This window comes from Ornithorhynchus anatinus, chromosome 16 (assembly GCF_004115215.2).
Source record: "Ornithorhynchus anatinus isolate Pmale09 chromosome 16, mOrnAna1.pri.v4, whole genome shotgun sequence".
NCBI classification, from domain to species: domain Eukaryota; kingdom Metazoa; phylum Chordata; class Mammalia; order Monotremata; family Ornithorhynchidae; genus Ornithorhynchus; species Ornithorhynchus anatinus.
In genome coordinates, this window is record NC_041743.1 from 30869275 (window position 1) to 30886815 (window position 17541).

At 45.7% G+C, this 17541-nt stretch overlaps 1 long non-coding RNA gene across 1 annotated transcript; it reads left to right on the forward strand.

Moving 5' to 3' along the window:
* The first annotated feature begins 1291 nt into the window (after positions 1–1291).
* On the forward strand, positions 1292–8182 carry LOC114817225. Its single transcript, XR_003765072.2, has 2 exons — positions 1292–1379; positions 7388–8182. It is a non-coding gene; the product is annotated as an uncharacterized LOC114817225 (long non-coding RNA).
* Positions 8183–17541: the final 9359 nt, after the last annotated feature.

Below are 17541 nucleotides of genomic sequence, written 5' to 3' on the forward strand. Positions count from 1 at the left end.
GCCCCCCCGGGGTGGAGTGGATAGACCACGGGCCTGGGAAGCACGAGGACCCGGGTTCTAATTCCAATTATTACTATTAAGCGCTTACCAGGCGTCGAGCACCGCTCGGGTAGGATCCAAGGGTCATCGGGTTGCCCCACGTAGGGGTCACAGTCTTCATCCCCATTTTACAGATGAGGGAGCTGAGGCACAGAGAAGTGCCCCCGTTTAGACTGTGAGCCCGTTATTGGGCAGGGATTGTCGCTATCTGTTGCCCGATTGTACTTCCAAGCGCTTAGTCCAGTGCTGTGCACGTAGGAAGCGCTCAGTAAATACTATTGGATGAATTCCGCCCCCGCCACGTGGCTGCTGGGAGACCTTGGGCACGTCGTTTCCCTGCTCTGCACCTGTTAAAAAAAAAAAAAAAGAGGGGGTTAAGAGTAGGAGACTGAGCCCGTTGTGGGCAGGGTTTGACCCTGTTTGTTGCTGAATTGTATTTCCCAAGCGCTTAGTACAGTGCTCTGCACACAGTAAGCGCTCAATAAACTCATTCATTTGTAAATATAAATACGATTAAATGAATGACAGGGACTGGATCCCCACCTGATTAACTTGTATGTACCCCAGCGCTTGGCACGTAGTAAACGCTTAACAAGTACCATTATTATTATTAGAGCTGGGCGGTGATGGGCAGCATGAGAAGGGAACCAAGCTGGGCTGGGTCCTGGATCGACTCCAGATCTGGTTTGGTCTGGTTTTGCACATCGCCTCAATCACTCAGTTTCACCGACTCAGTCCCTGTGCCCCCCAGAACGGGACTAGCTCCCAGGGAACCCACCTTTAAAGAAGCCTAGGGGAGGGGGGATGACCTCTTCTCACTTCAGGGCACATGTGGTGTAACGCTTGTCATGACCCTGCAACATCATTTCCCTGACCTCCTACCCCAAAACCTGCAAACTCTGTCTTCAGATTAACCATTTTACTTGGACACTGTGAATGATCAATGGGCTGGCAACTTTCCCAAAGTAACAGACTCTAAAGCATTGTTTGTTTATCGGTTTGCTTTTGTTTTTTCACTTTGTTTTTTATTTTTATAGCAGTTCACTTGAGGGCATAAGGACAAAATGAAATAATCATTCAACTCTATTTTTAAGCAGCTTTCAACACTGCTTATTTTGCCCTTTAAAGGATCCCCTTTGTCACCCCCTTCAGCAACTGCCAATTTTTAAAAAAGGACCTTGCCTCAGGATACTTAGGTATCCAGCTACAATTTAATAGTCCTTTTTTATCTTTTAATTTCTACCTCTCTTCAGAGCCAGACTTTCTTTGCTCTCATAACTCTTCTGCGGAAAGACAGTTGAGACTGGAGATTGCTTGTGAAGTACCCAAGAAGGAAAGAGGTAAGTGCTTGGGGCCCAAAATTGTGTATCTTCACCTTACCCCCTCCCCATTCTTTATTACATAATCAAAATATTTGTTTTCTGCTTCATCCTTTCCAGGAGCCCATTCGGCCCCAAAGATACCTAGTTAATAACAATGGTATTTGTTAATCGCTCACTATGTGTCAAGCACTGTCCTAAGTGCTGCAGTAGATATAAGATCATCAGGTTGGGCATGGGCCCTGTTCCACCAAGGGCTCAGTCTTAATCCCCATTTTACAGATGAGATAACTGAGGCACAGAGAAGTTAAGTGACTTGCCTACGGTCACACAGCTGACAAATATTAAATGCTTAGGAGGGTACAATATAACAGTCCCTGCCCCCAAATGAGATTACAGTCTAGAGAGACACGAATACATTCATTCAATCGTATTTATTGAGTGCTTACTGTGTGCAGAGCACTGTACTAAGTGCTTGGGAGAGTACAATGTAACAAACTTATGACTGATTGATTATGACAACAGTCTAAGGTGTGAAAATCCAGTACTGAGGCAAATCGAAGAAATAAGGCAAGGAAACAATGGAAAATAACTCCCACTGATCATACCCTTGTTAGAATGCTACAGTTTGTTACCACACATTAAAAAGGATGCATAAAACCTGGAGAGGGTCCAGAGAAAAACCACAAAACTGATTAAAGAGATGGAAAATGGCTCCTATGAGGATACGTTAAAGGAGTTTGATTGTTTAACAACAAAAAAAAGCAGAGAGTCACTTAATTACTACATATTATGGTTTTTGATGGAGGAGGATGTTGGCCAATAATTCTTCAAAACAGTTGAGGAGCAAGAAAGAACTTCTTGACTATCCAAGTGATTAAGCACTGGAAACTGTGGACTCTCCATTCGTAGGAAAAGTCACTTGCCCTGGATGGTTTAGTCATTCACAAGCCTGAAGCAGAAGGCTGGACCAGATGATCAATCAATCGTATTCATTGAGTGCTTACCTTGTGCAGGGCACTGTATTAAGTGCTTGGGGGAGTACCACAACAGAAACATTCCCATCCACAGTGAGCTTATGGCCTAGAGATCACTCAAGTTCTCTGCCAACAGTGTTACAGTTCAGTTAAGAATTGCATTATTTTCTTGATTCCTTAACGGATCCTAATATATGACAAAAATGATTGTTTTCCAGTCATATCCACGCAAGGTAATAGATTAAATAAATCAATTACACATCCACATTAGTATTCATAGGAATTTGAGAGAAGGAAAGAAAAGAATATTTTGTGTTGATCCCAATCCCCATCCCCTAGTTAATTTTCTGTGTAGTTAAAGAATCTTCTCCTGTATTTTTCAGCAAGTTAGGGATTTCTCATTTTTTCCCCATTTGAAAATGAGGCTAAGGGAGAGAGCCTGTTGCTAAGGGGTGGCAGTAGAATGGGGAGAGGGTAGTTCACTTACTCTGGTTTTTATAGGCTGCAGTATGAGTCAAAGTTAATTACAGAAGTGAGAGAAATATTGGGTGACTCATCTTTAGTTGATAGAACTAAAAGTATAACAGTGAAATGAATGTCTGGTAAGGTATCTCTCTGTGGTCACACTAAAGAAAAGTATGTTCTTCCAAACCAAAACAAACTAGGAATCTACCCTAAGCTTATACATCTAAAACTAATTGTATTACATAAAAGTAGAAAATCTTGGCAGGCAATGAACATCTGATTCTAATGGTCGGAAGTAATCCTCTTTGCGCTACTCATTCATCTTTGATTTTCTCGGTTCATTTTATTTCAATATCTGGCCTATTTCCCACCTCTCAGTTTATCTGTCTTTTGATCCTGCCCCCTCGCAATCATTGACCCTTCTGATCCCATATCCCACTTGGTTGAATTTTTACCTGGGCTTCTCAGATCCTTGAATCAAAAACCTCCTTCCTTTCTTTCACATACAGTCAATTCTCTTCAAACCCCAAGAAGATACTGAGTGTGAAAGATGCTATTTAAAAATAAGGTGGTTACTCATCATCATACTTAGCCAGGGCTGAGGCAGTGAACTGGTTGATTGTTTATCTGGGAAAGAAATCAGACAGGGACTTTACCTTATGAAGATTGAGCACATAACCCAAGAGGATTCATATCTCTAACCTTTGAATTCTCAACTTCTCTGAGATTCTGTTTCTGGTTTTTTGCACGATGTATCTTTTGTGTCCTGTGCCTTTATATTTTCACTTCTATGTTTGTATTTGTTAGCCTAATGTCTTTCATGAGTCGGTAAACACCTCGAAGTCAAGGACTATGCTATATGCTTCCTTTGTTACTCCACACAGCTTCCCAATTGAGACTGTTAAATTACTGAGTGAAGTAAGGCGGCTTCCAAGCACAGGCTTCCTAACTGGGTTGGAGACAGTGTAGGAATAGCTGGATTTAAGGAGTGGAAATTATATAATTCTGTTCCGTAAACATCTCTCCCTCCCCACTTGGACTGAGCCTTTGAGGTTTTGGTTCTGGGGATTGTGTGTCTGAACAGTTCTGCCGTTATCACAGAAGTGGGAAGAGCCCTATTAAAATTGGTGGGCTGGGGTTTTGTCTGTGCCTCAAACCAATTCTGACAAAGTACCATTCTGTAGAATACTATGTACTGTAGAACATCAGTGTAAACTGATGGTTTACAAAGTGACCAAAGTATCACCAGCCTGATCCTTGCGGGCTTTGACCCTGCTTCTTTGTCCATCCTGCCTGCTCTGTTCAAGGAGAATTCCAGGAGATTGAGAAAAGTCTCCCCAAATCCCACTACAGAAGGCTACTTGCCTCCCCTGTTGTCACTTGCTAAGGCAAGTGATTGCAGGGGGAAAACTCACCCAAGTAGGATCAGTTCCAAGTTAGTTTTGCTTTTTATTCAGTATTTACTCTGTGCTGAGCACTTTACTAAAAGCTAGGGAAGGCACAAACATATGTTCCACATAGGGCTCCCTAGCTGGTTGGGCATAGAGTGTTAAAGACAGAGGTAGCAACTGGTTGCAAACATCAAGCAGCAGTCAATAAACCAAATAAGACAAGTTAAAGTATAGATCTTGGGAGGTGGGAATCTTCCCCATTGCTTCAGGTAAACAATCCGTAAATTAATCGATCAATTGTACTTATTGAGCTTATTGTACCTTGTGCAGGGCACTGTTCTAACCCCTCTTCCTGACCACTTGTTTGTCACTGTTTTAGGTCCCAGCATGGCTCTAAGTAAGGGGCGGAAAGGTTTGTAGTTTAGGCAGAGTCCATGGCCAGGGAGGACAGGCTGGGAAATAACTGAGAAATAATAAATGAAAAAGCACAGTCCACACAAAGACAGTAACAAGGAGAAAGCAGGTGGATGGAGTACAGGCCTGGTAGTCCGAAGGATCTGGGTTCTAATCCCAACTTCACCACTTGTCTGCTGGGTGACCTTGGGCAAGTCACTTCACTTCTCTGGGCCTCATTTACCTCATCTGTAAAGTGGGGATAAAGACTGTGAGCCCCATACTGTGTCTACCATAATTACCTTGTATTCATCCTAGCCCTTAGTACAGTGTCTGGCTCAAAATAATCACTTAAATACCCTAAAAAAAAAAATCCAGGTGCCCATCACAAGCTGGAGAAAGAATCTTTGGACTCCAGTCAGGCTATCCTTGGTCACAACCTTTCTAACGTTTAAGCAGTTGGGACAGGCCTTATCTCTGATGGAGGTGGAAGGAAAGGGACCCTGGAGCTCCAATGGCAGAAGGTCATTCAATCAATAGTAACAGAATACTATACACTAAGGCCTTGGGGGAGCACAGTAGAGAAAGTAGGCATGACCCCTGCCCTCAAGGAATTTCCAGTCTAGCAGGGGAGACAGACACTAAAATAGTTTATGGGTAGGGGGAAGCAACAGAGATTAAACATATGAACATAAGTGCTGGGGGTGCTCCATGGAGCAGGTCCAAACCCACCTGACACTGGTCCTTTTTTTCTTTCCCATCAAGAACCATGAGAGCTCCCATTCATTATAAGGAGCAGAAGAAGGAGGGAAGACAGTCCCAAAAGATCTAGACAATATCTTGGCACCCTTAGATTACCATGAGGGAATCCAAGACACCAAGTGCCCAAGGAGAAATTAAAGCTGTCTCGTGTTCTCGTGATGGATTCTTTGGATATCAGTGTAGAAATGTGGCCTATTCAGTTAATGGCAAGATTTCAGGGCAATGAAGTACAACAGCCCACTTTGAGATACACCTTCCAGACACTGGAATGTACCCCTAAACAACATCAGCATCATGAGGCAGATACTCCCTCGGCACCAAACACGTCAGCATTTCTCTCCGGCAAATGGTTTCTCTCATCCGCCGCCTATAACCTCCTCTCCTCCTTCTCTTTCACCCAGACTGTCCATCAGGCTGTTGGAGTAACAAAATCTCCAGCTAAGTTTGCCCACCGACTCACAGATCAGGTGACCATTATGGAAGGAAACACCAGAGTCACCTAGTGCCAGCATGACGCTTTAAGGATTGCAGCCTCTGCTGATTTCACTGGGCAGTCACGCAGCTGACCTTTGTATCGATGTTTCACATTTGTGTAGCACCTTTGTGTCATCCCAAACACTTGTTAGTCTATTTACACCCCACCCCCACCCCACTGAAGTACAGCCCTCCCCAGGAAGGTGGGGGGGTGGAGGGGAAGAGGAGATGGAAAAGGAAGGAGAGAAAAATTTTACCCCAGATCTACACAGTCTCACCCACCCCTTTTCCCAACCTGTTATTCAGAGATTTAAACATGAGACTGAAAGGGGAGGCTGAGGAGGATGCTAAGGAAACCAGAGTGGGGAAACTTGATAGAAAGGCGAGGTAAAAGGAGAGAGTACTGAAGACAAAAGCAAACACAGAGCATGCCTAGGACTTTAGCAGAACCACTTTGAAATTGCCCAAGAGTCAGTCTGAATTTGGATGGAGTGTCAAGGAAAGGAGAATACCCAAACAAATTATTTTTGCTTATGGTTAGAATTTTTCCATGAGGAAACTGAATTCCAGTTTCCTGGGTGAGGTTTTGGAGATTCACAGCAACAGATCCAGCCAGAAGAATCTTAGGTGGAGCCATAGAAGAGTGCTACTTCCAGCCCCGACTATTTCACTCTAATTCATGGCACTGTGTGTGAAAAATGTCCAGGGACCGATAAGGAATGGTAGACGACTAAGTTCTTAAATTTTGAAAGGAGCCATGGTGGGGGATTTTGTTGTCCCTGATCTAAGAGCAAAGCAAAACCCATAGAGCAAGCCAGACGAAGGAATGTAAGTATGCAGAGCCAAGTCCTCGGAGAATTCCCGATCACAGTGCCGGCCCACCCGGGGGTTCTGCTTGCTGACTCCACCTCGCCTTTCTTGCTTACAAGTGATACTTTCAAAGCAACGACTGAGCTGAGGGTGGTGGAGGGGGAAGAGAAGGGGATGACAGGCTACAGAAGCTGGGTGGGGAACCTGGAATTGACAAGGGACCCCCCCTTCCAACCTCAATTTGCCCTTCTTTCCCACCCCACATGACTAGTCATCCATTCAATAGTATTTATTGAGCGTCTACTACATTTTGAACACTGTACTAGGCATTGGGAGAATACGATAGGAGTAAAAGACACCATCCCTGCTTACAGAAAGTTTACAGTCCAATGGGGATATATACGATTGAGAGACAGTAACTGTGGTAGCTGTCAAGTGCTTACAAATATTAGGCAGATCCAGAAGAATCAGAGCAGACCTGTCCCACGTAGGGTTCACAGTTCAAGAGAGAGGGAAAACAGGTATTTAATCTTTACCTACCAACTCTGTTGCATTGTACTCTCCCAAGCGCTTAATTCAGTGCTCTGCACACAGTAAGCACTCAATAAATACCCCTCTAAGTGATTTTACAGATAAGTAGACAAGCAGCAAGAAGTTAACCGCCTTTCCCCGGTCACACATCAGGCAAGGGACAGAGCTGAGATCAGAATCCGTCTCCTGCTCTTGCCACTAGGCCTCACAGCTTCTCGTTGTTTAGGGCACATTGTGACCCGTCCGATGAAGCCCTCGGAGCTACGGAAGAACCGGCCACCTGGCTAGGTAGAAAGTCTCTTGGATGATGCTCGCCAAGAAGGAGGTTGTCATTTGAAAGGAAAGGGAAGCAAGAGCTAATCCGCAGGGGTGGATATAAATCCCAATGTGGCAGAGTCAAGTGGCATCAGGACCGAGGAATGTAAAAAGATATCAGTGGGGAGGCATATCTCTCCAACACCCCACGAGAGATTCTTCATTTACTCAAGCTGTCACCAGCAGGGGATGGCTCCAGACACTCTCAAATACAACCCGCAACCAAGGAGCTCAACTACAGAACATGATGTAAATGCTGCACTGCCATGTTAGAGTCTGATAACGGACTGCATTCCTGACTGGCTATTATTTTAGTCTCTCCTGATAAGAGAGAAATGATAATAATGTAACCTCCCGCCCTTCCAAGGCAGAGAGCAGCAGACTCTAATTCTTAGTCTGTGTCTGTATTAAAAAGGTTCATCGAATGGCAGCCACTGATCACGCAGTGCTAAGGATGGTTAGTCAGACTCCTGGATCCCTAAATATTGATTTATGTTATCATTGTTCTGTTTGCCTCTGCCAAGAAAAGTAATAGCTCACTATGTTTGTGGCTTTTTGTTCTTAATAGAAAACAACCTCACACCTCCCAAAATAAAATCATGAACTGCAATTGGATTAATGAGCCTCAGGCAACTTTTTAACAAAATGTAACAGATTCTAAATTGAATTCCATGAGTTATTAAATGACAGGTGTGTTTTGTTTTAATTTAGGTGTGTCTCCTTTCTCTGAGGCTTCCAGAGAGCCCCACCCCTCCCCTCCACTGACTATGAACATATGTCACATTTTATTTGCTGGTTTTCACAATTCAGGAGAATGTTTAAAGTCCATTTATGCTCAGACACTTCTAAAAAGATGGAGGTGATCCCAAAATCCAGAATTCTCCTTTGCAAAAATTTTTACATAACAATACCTTGAATTTCTAGATGGATTTTCAGAACACAGGATTAGAATGCAGGTGACCAAGGTTCTAATCCCAGCTCTGCCACTTGTCTGCTGGATGGGCTTGAGCAAGTCACTTAACTTCTCTAAATAATAACTGTGGTATTAAGTGCTATCTACCAAGCACTTTACTAAGCGCTGGATACAAGATCAACAGTTTGGACAGAGTCCCTGTCCCAAATGGGGCTCGCAGTCTAAAGGGGAGGAAATACAGGTAATCTCCCATTTTACAGATTAGGGGACTGAGGCACAGAGAATTTAACTGACTTGCCCTAGCAACTAATGGAGGCAATATTAGAAGCCAGGTTGCTTGACTGCCAGCTCTGTGCTTTTTTCCACTAGGCCATGGTACTCTTCTATGTCTCAGTTTCCTCATCTGTAAAATGGGAATTAAATATGTGTTCTCCCTCAGCTTAAACAGTGAGCCCCATGTGGGAAAGGAACTTGGTCTGATCTGATTGTATTTTGTTTACCCCAGAGGTTAACAAATAGCACAATTATTATTATTGTGTACAGGGAATGTGTCTACCAACATTGCTATACTGTACTCTCCCAAACACTTAGTATAGTGCTCAATAAATATCATTATTTCATTCATTCGATGTATTTATTGAGCACTTACTGTGTGCCAAGCACTGTACTAAACACTTGGAAAGTACAGTACAGCAATAAAGAAAGACAATCCCTAACCACAACGGGCTCAGTCTTGGGGGGTGAGAGGGGGAGGGGAGGGGAAAGACAGAAGTCACTACAAGTAAACAGGCATCAATATAAATAGAATTATAGACATATACATGTACACATAAGTTCTATGGGGTGGGGAGAAGGGGGAAGAGCAAAAGGAGCGAGTCAGAGTATTTCAAAACCTTTCACATTAGTGATTTCGTTTTGCCATCATAACATTCCTGAGTGGTAGGGGAAGGTAGCCATATTATCCTCATTTTCCAGAAGAGGAAATGAAGGCTTGAAGAGGACAAATGACTTGCCCAGTGTCACAGAGCAGACCAGTAAGAGAGCTAGGTCTCCGCCTCATGTTTTCCCCAGTTCAGGCTACTCCCCTTCTCTTTACACAAAATGCCAGAGTAACTCAAACCTGCTGGAATTGTTCTCTTGTAGGGATTCCTGGCCCCAGACACTCTCAAAGGAAAGGGACCCTGAGGTGATGAGGTTTTTTGCCAAAGCATCACAGTGGCTTTAAAGGCTGGCAGAAAAGATTGAGAAAAGACAGAAAGCTCTCAATGACTCTCAATGATCATCAGCATGTGGAAATCTTAAATCTGGAAGCCAGTTATGGCACATAATGTTCCCTATACCTGCGATCTACAGCTATGCAGTTTAGCCCAAAAGTATATAGGTTTTAAAGCACGTGAACCACCGTCTGTTTTGTAGTAAACTGAGACCTCCAAACAAATTCCAATAAGGTCACATCTCCTCTAAGAGGCTTTCCCCGATTAAGCCCTCTTTTCCCTGGCTCCCTCTCCCTTCTGTATCATCTATGCACTTGGATCTGTGACCTTTAGTCATTTGATATTCATTCCACCCTCAACCTCACAGTCCTTATGTACACAACTTTATAATATATAATTATCAATTATTTACTTATAATTTGTAAATCTGCCTCTCCCTCTAGACTCTAAGCTCGTTATGAGCAGGGAGCACGTCTGCTAATTTTTCTGTACAGTACTCTCCCAAATGCTTAATACAGTGCTCTGCAAATAGCTAGCTAGTGCTTAGTAAATACCATTGATTGATTCTCTCCCAAACGCTTAGTACAGTGCTCTGCACTAAACGAATGCTAAATACACAGCATTGTTTGATTAATCTCAGACAAATGAGACTGGGAGTCGTGGGACAGAAGTGAGTCTGTTCTTGAGTCAGAGTCCAGGGTTAGGGGAAGGGAGGGGAACGGCGCCAGTCTCTGGTGAGGGGAGGGGAAAGACCTTCCCGTGTCCTGGAGAGTCCTGAGGAAGCAGAACTTCATGGCCTAGTGGATAGAGCCTGGGCACCAGAAGGACTTGGTTCTAATCCCAGCTCTGCCACGTACCTGCTGTGTGAGTCTGGGCAAGTCACTTCACTTCTCTGTGCCTCAGTTCCCTCATCTGGAGAATGAAGGTGAAGACTGTGAGCCCCATCTGGGACAAGGACTGTGTCCAATCCAAGGTATCCATAAGGTACCTACCCCAGCATTAGAACAGTGCCTGGAACAAAGTAAGTACTTAAATACCACAAATATTATCATTATGGAGATTGTCAGACTGTCAGCTCCATGGGGCGGAGAATGCATCTACCAACTCTTGTATTTTATTCTCCCAAGCGCTTAGTACAGAGCTCTGTACATACTAAGTGCTTAATAAATACAATTAAATGAATGAAGTGAGATTAGGAACTCTGATTCTCCCTATCAAGCTGCTAGTTTCAAATGGAGAAATGCTCACAGAGCCTGAAATGAACTAAGCAGATGCTTCAGATCCAGAGATTTCCTTGGATGCACAGATCCTTCAGACAAGTGAGGGGGAAGCTGTAAGTTCATTGATGCTATTTATGCTCTTCCTTTTTGGCCTGGCTCACAGCTGCCTCTACATGGTTTTCCTACGCTCCTAGGATTCAGCTCTGAGAGGAGAAGGGAGGAGGTGTGGGGGGGAGGAGAAGAGAGGCAGGAAAGTAGTGTGAAAAGCCACTCGAGGTCAGGGCTTTTTTACCTTGGCTAGAGTGAGCAGGCGGCCCAGTGTGGTTATACTGTCGTGTTTTGGAGGGTTCTGTCACTTATCTGATAAGTCAGTGGAGGGTCCATTAGGGACCCACTTTCAGCCAGGATGGCATGAAAGCGGATGCCTCTGTGGCAGTGCCACAGCAGTAGGGAAAAGGAAGTGGAGCAGAGGAAATGGCATAGCCTAGTGGAAAGAGCACAGGCCTGGAATTCAGAAGACCTGGATTCTAAACCCGGCTCTGCCACTTGCCTACTGTTTGACCTTGGGCAAGTCACTTAACTTCTCCGTGCCTCAGTTTCCTCATCTGTAAAATGGGGATTGAATACCTGTTTTCCCCACCGACTTAGACTGTGAGTTACATACAGGACAGGAACTGTGTCCGATTTGATTATCTGGCATCTACTTTAGTGCCAAGCACATAGTAAATCCCAAGTCACCTTCACTTCTCTGGGCCACAGTTACCTCATCTGAAAGATGGGGATTAAGACTGAGCGATAGGTGGGACAGGGACTGTGTCCAGCCCAATTACCATATATCTGCCCCAGCACTTGGTAATAATAATAATGATAATTATGGTACTTATGTGCTTACTATGCACCAGGCACTGTACTAAGCACGAGGTGGATACAGGCAACTTGGGTTGGACACAGTCCCCGTCCCATGTGCGGCTCACAGTCTCATCTCCATTTTACAGATGAGGTAACAGGCAGAGAGAAGTGAAGTGACTTGGCCAAGGTCACACAGCAGACAAATTGCAGAGCCAGAATTAGAGAGCCCATGACCTTCTGACTCCCAGGTCTGTGCTCTATCTGCTACACCATGCTGCTTTTCTAGTAGTACAGTGCCTCTTACATAGTAAGCATTTAACAAATACAATAATCCTTATTTATCCACAATTATCATCATTATGTTGAGCTTCCTCTTCCTCATCTGCCTTCTCTTCCCCAGCCAAAATAGGTGCTGTCCTCAAGGTGCAGAGAGAAACTGAGTCTAGTCTTAGCTTCTCTGTGCTTCAGTTTCCACATCTGTAAAATGGGGGATTGAATACCTGTTCTCCCTCCAACTTAGACTATGAGCATCAGGTGGAACAGGGACTGGGTCTCACCTGACAGTCTTGTATCTATCCCAGGGCTTAGTACAGTGCTTAGAACAGCATATAATAAGGGCTTAGTACAACAATTATTATCATCATTATTATTCCTCCTACATCCATTACTGCTGCTGTTGCCAACACTGCCAAGGCAGGACTGGACCCATTCAGGAACCAGGCATGAGTGGGAGTTTCCATGCTGCTCAGAATGATGTAATTCTGGCCTTTCCAGAAACTCCTATGCCTGTACAGCCCCAGGGAAGCCCAGTCCAGCTAGGCCTGCCACTATTTTTGCCCAGAAGTGGCAGAAGAGACTGACTTTTCCCCTCTTCCCTTCCCTTTCTGATCTCAATCCCTCTTTCTGGAGGCCCTGCCCCATTCTACCTGTGTCCCCTGAACTTCAGGAGGAGAAAAGTGGAAATTGGATGGATTTGAGTTAGCTAGTACCTCAAGAGTAAGCACCTGCCCTGCCAAACACTTCTCTATGACCAAAAGGGTATGTTGAGCTAGAATCACAGTTCCCAACTTTTGAGTGCAGGAGTGAAAAAGGAGTGGGGATTTTGGTGGGGATGAGGACTGTGAAGAAACAGATTCCCAGAACTAACAGGCCAGAAAGTCACAATTTGGGGTCTTTTTTAGGCATGATTTTAAATTCTCAAGTCTTGTCAGGGACCTGGAATGAGCATGCCTTGGAAGTTAAGCTCAGGCAGCTGTGAGGGTGATTATCCCCTTCCCCCACATGGTTTGGGCACCTATGGCCAGGAGTGTTAATGAAGGGAGGGAAAAATAAACCACCCCACCCTATTTCCACATGTTCAAATTATTTCCAGGGGGCTTAGAGCCCTGTCAGTCACTGGGATTTGTGGGGTGAGCAGAGCTAGTAAAAGTTTAATTGCTCAGCAACATAAAGCCCAGAAGCCCAATGCAACATTTACCAAAAAAATGCCTGACAAGTCAAGTTGACTTTCATCTCCAGCCCCCTGGGAGAGTGTGAATCTCCCTGACCAAAGGGGCCAGATGTTCCTTTTCTCAGTGACCCCAATAAATGTATCAATATGATTTGTTTTGCCTTTGATAAGAATTTCTGCTCTGAAACTGCTAGAAGCTAGGGCTGCTGGGGGGGCGGGGGGGGGGGGGGGGGGCGAGGGGGAGGGGCGCACAACAGTGGCCAATTACTGTGCTTCTAGGGTAAAAAGCACTGGCTGTTACTGCCGTCTCCTGTCTCCCAGCACGGCTGAGGCCATTCGGATATCTCCTACATCATCTTAAATGGCTCATGTCTCAAAAGAGCAACGCTGGGCTATCCCCACCTGTTTCTCCCTTCATATTTATTCAGATAGTCACATAGAACATAGTCCATTTCCCAGGGGCTATTGATCTAAGAGAAGTGGCTTGACCTAGAGGAGTGGAGAGAGAACAGGCCTGGGAAGTCAGAAGAACCTGGGTTCTAATCCCAGTTCTGCCATATATCCACTGTGTGACCCTGGGAAAGTCACTTCACTTCTCTGTGCCTCAGGGCCCTCATCTGTAAAATGGGGAAGAGTGTGAACGCCATGTGGGACATGGAATGTGTCCAACCTGATTAGCTTGTACCTACGCCAGTGCTTAGTACAATGCCTAGCACATGGTAAGCACTTAACAAATACCATAAAAAAAGGAGAATGGGAATCAGATCCTTATTTGACAGATGGCAAAAACAGAGAGGTTGTTAAAATAACAGTAGTAGTTATTCTAGGCAAAACACCATTAAAGTTCTGGAAAAGAATATATGAATATGATAGAGGCCTGGTCCCTGGATTCCAAGAATTAGGGAAGAGAGGGCTAGCAAAGACATAGAAATAGAAGGACCAAAGATAATGACAAACATGAAAGGACTTGAGTGACTTGCCCAAAGACACATAGGCCATTGGCAGAGCTGGGACTAAAACCTGGTCTTCTGGTTTCAAGTCCCAGGCTCTTCCTTTAAGCATATTGCCATGCCTTACTACATCAACAGCTGAATTGAGTTCCTGCCACATGTAGAACACTGTATTAGACACCATGGGTGTTATAAATGAAAGCAAGTCATAGACTTTGCCCTTAAACTGCATATAGCTAGGGAGTAAAACTCTGATTTGGTATCTTTTTTTTTTTCCAATGGTATTTGTTAAGTGCTTACTTTGTGCCAGACATTGTACTGTGTACTGGGGTAGAAACAAGCTAAATCGGTTAGCTCCCATATGGGGCTCAAAATCTTAATCCCCATTTTACAGATGAGGGAACTGAGGCACAGAGAAGTGAAGTGACTTGCCCAGGGTCACGCAACAGACAAGTGTCAGAGTCAGGATTAGAACCCAAGTCCTTCTGACCCCCAGGTCCGTGCTCTATCCACTTGGTTTGAGTAGCTTCCAAGAGCTGAGGCACTTCAGGCTAGAGAGAAGTTTAGGGTAGTTATTTATCTGTTTTGCAGCTGGCCTGTCCTGACGGGTGTGGATAGGCATGAACTGCCACCATATTTGGTATTTTTATTTTAAGCACCTAGCTACCCACCATCTTAGCTCCTGCCACTGAGTTCTGTGGCTGAGCAGTGGTGCCCCGCTCCCAGGGACCTGCCAGAGAAATGCAAAGGCCCTGGAGCGAGGAGGTGAGGTGAACAGGAGTCCCCCATAGAGAAAAGTGTAGCTTCCTGGAACTCAGGCTGAGGAGGAGAAATGCAGGCCCAGCTCAAGGTGGGAAGAGGTAGGGGGATGGGGGCACCCCTTCCTGGCTTGGGCCTCAGAAAGCCCTACTAGACTCCAACTAGAGGCCGGAGCTGGAGTGGAGGCCAATCCCTTGCACATGCGGGACCGGTGACCGGTGGCCGTCACACTGTGTGGGCATCAGCTCAAGCCTGTGTGGACCCTCTAAAACCCCACGGTCCACTCCAAACAACTGTGCACCTACAGCCCTCTCCCCTGTGTTCCTTTATAGAGAGGGGGTCGGACCTGACCAGAAGAATGTGGGGTACCAGGCCAGATTCAGCTTCCTTGTGCCTAGTTTAGGCTGCTCACCTCCTCATTTTACCCTGAAATCTGTGGCTGCTAGCTGGAATTCCAGTCTCTTGGCTTTCCCGAAACATAGTAAGTCTTTGTCCAATCAGTTGTAAGCATTCTGTCTTCCCTGCTTCAGCAGACCTCTGAGGATGACACCACCGTGCTTACTCCAGGGAAGAGACCAGGTCCTAGAAGCAAGGCAGAAAACTGAGTCTCAGTTTCTTCCCATGGCAGAATTCCCCAGAGGTCAGAGACAGCAGTTAAGTTTGGAGAGCCGGTAAAATTGGTTGAGACCTGGTACAGTGGGGAGGGTGATTTTCATCACTAGAGAATATTTGTCACTACTGGGGACTCAGCAACAATATGGGTGTAAAGACACTAAGTCCTCAACCTTCCAGTGCCCTACAGACAGAATTTCATCTCCCGCTAATTCCCTCAACCCCTATCGATTCCCTCCCTGCCTGACAAACCTGTGGCTCCGCTGTCCCTTTCCCATCTGCTCCTTCTACCCTAGTCCCTGGCCCACCCTCCCAGATAGATCTTCCAGTCCAAGGGAACATCTTGGGGTACAAATCAGAACCCTAAGAAGGCTCAGCTCTCTTCCACTGGACAGAACATCAGACAAAGGCAACGGTACCAGCTCCTCTTCAGTTTTGCCGACAGATCTCAGACAGGACGTTTAAGTTCTCCATTCCTTCTCCCTTGTCATAAAGGGATGGTTTTCTCACCCATGTCTACCCATCCTCTTCTGGCCTTGCAGGGAAGACATCTGAAAGTCACTTGGAGTTCCACGTAGACGGTAGAGTCTGAAAAACAGTAAAGGGTCTCCAGAATGAATACAGAGCATTTTTCCCTCACCCAGTTGCCCTTATCAATTATAAGGAACATAGGGTGGGGATGAGAGGGAGAGCAACAGGAGTTCCCTAGGGCAGATTCATCCCCTTTCTCAACTCCCAGTGAAGGGCAGAGACTTGGGCCGTGGCTGGCTATGCGACGGAGCTGACACGCCAGCTGGGGGGCGGATACAGAAGACAGATGGCCCAATTCATCATAGCCCCGAAATAAAAAAGCCGTTCCAAGCATTACGGGCCCGGCGACGATTGTAAATTCCACAGCCCTGGCTCAGGGCCAGACCAGTCCCACCACCCCAATCCACTACTGGGATCGTGCCGATCCCCAATGAGTTGAGGAAATCACTGCCATACCACTTCTTTTCCCAGGACTTGGTCCGTCAAGTCACCTCCCAATGCACGGCGGGGGGAGGGTGGCCGGAGGAGGAATGGGGGAGAGGGGAAGGATAGAAAAAATCAACATGCTAACAGGCGGCTGACACTGTTGGGTGATTAACGGTAATAGGTTAGAGGGTCCGCATTTCCTCCTTATCGGGATTTCACGCTATGGGCTTCCGGCACTAGAGGTTTGAACTCACAATGATAGAACCACCATTCCATCACAGGCCAGGCTCTCTTGAGGGCCGTTAGCTGAAAATAGCAGCTGGGGTCTCCGGCCCTGGGCCAATCAAGAACCTCCATCTCCACAAACCAGAAAACTCAAAACCAGACCAAGGCTGCGGGCCCAAGACTGCCTTCAGGTCTGTGAAAAGATCATCCCCAAATAATTCCTCAGAAGGTCGGCCCAGGGCTTGGTCTCGTGGAAATGCTCAGTAGATCCTCCAGTGTCGTGATGATGAGTCTCCCACCCAGAGCGGCCTCTCAGTCCTAGGGAAGTGGACGAAGCAATGTGGCCATAGTAAGTCAACTGCTTGAGTTGCCAAATCTGCCACACAACAAATACAGACAGTAGAAAGATAAACGACAACTCTCAGCATTTGCAGATGGTATCTTTTGTATCCTTTCTTTGCCTGCCAAGTCCTGAGTTCAGGATTCCCATTGTCCCTTACTCTCCCTGCCCCCTTCCCCCACCCCACACAATGCCCCAGCTACTGAAAAGCCACCCAGTCTCACCCCACCCTCAGTCTATTCCCTAACAAAACCTCAAAGATGCCCAGGACTCCTCCCTCTTCCTCTTCTCTTTTTATACTCAAAATGAGCCCAGATCGAAAAATGCTGGCTCCTGGGAACACTGTCCCTCTGATTTTCCAGGGGGGGTGGGGTTATGGTATTTGTTAAACAGCTACTATGTTCTAAGCACTGTTCTAACTGCTGGCTTAGATATAAGGTAATCAGGTTGGACAAAGACCCTGTCCCACATAGGGCTCACCAATCCCCATTTGGCAGATGAGGTAACTGAGGCCCAGAAATGAAATGACTTGCTTAAGATCACCCAGCAAACAAGTGATGGAGCCAGAACTAGAAC